Here is a 710-nt window from a genome sequence, read left to right as displayed (position 1 = left end):
AGCCTGTCCCAGAAGGTGCAGTTCATCCGGATTTGCGTGTGCCTTCATATGCTCCCTTCGCGAGATATACGGTGGAGGATTTGCTTGCCCAGCCTGGACGGGAGGGTTTGGATGTTCTAGACCCCGATAGACCCCGAGGAACTTATTGGTAAGTTATTAATTTTTATTACATTAAAATTTAAATTATTTTTATTTTCTAACGGTTAAATTGTTTTTTTTTCAGGTTTAGGGCTAACAACCGTGTTAGCCGGAGCGTTTCGGCGACGATTAAGGGTTGCTACGACGGGGCATATCCGAACTGGAGCAAGACACCAAATCACGTTAAGATCACGTGCTTTAAATGTTTTGCGGTAAGATTTTTAAATTTAATTAAATTTTCACTTTTAAATATATATATATATATATATATTTAATATTTATTATTAACTGTAATTGTTTCAAAATTTTTCTGTTTCAGCAAAAGTGGCATTGGTCTTTGGGAATCACCGAGAGGGTGAAGGCGGAATTCGTTGCAAAGGCAAAAATCCACCTCTGCAACACAGTTTCCGATTGGAAGGACAAGTGGGAGATCTACGGGTATGAGGGAAAGCCCACTGAGCTCACGACGAATGTGTGGGATGGCCTCATCGCCTATTGGGATCACCCCTCTTCGATCAAAAAGGGCAATTCGTGCTCGGCTTCTCGAATGACGAAGGATAAAGATGGTCATT

This window comes from Brassica oleracea, chromosome C2, assembly GCF_000695525.1.
Source record: "Brassica oleracea var. oleracea cultivar TO1000 chromosome C2, BOL, whole genome shotgun sequence".
Lineage (NCBI taxonomy): Eukaryota > Viridiplantae > Streptophyta > Magnoliopsida > Brassicales > Brassicaceae > Brassica > Brassica oleracea.
This window is presented reverse-complemented; position numbering follows the sequence as displayed.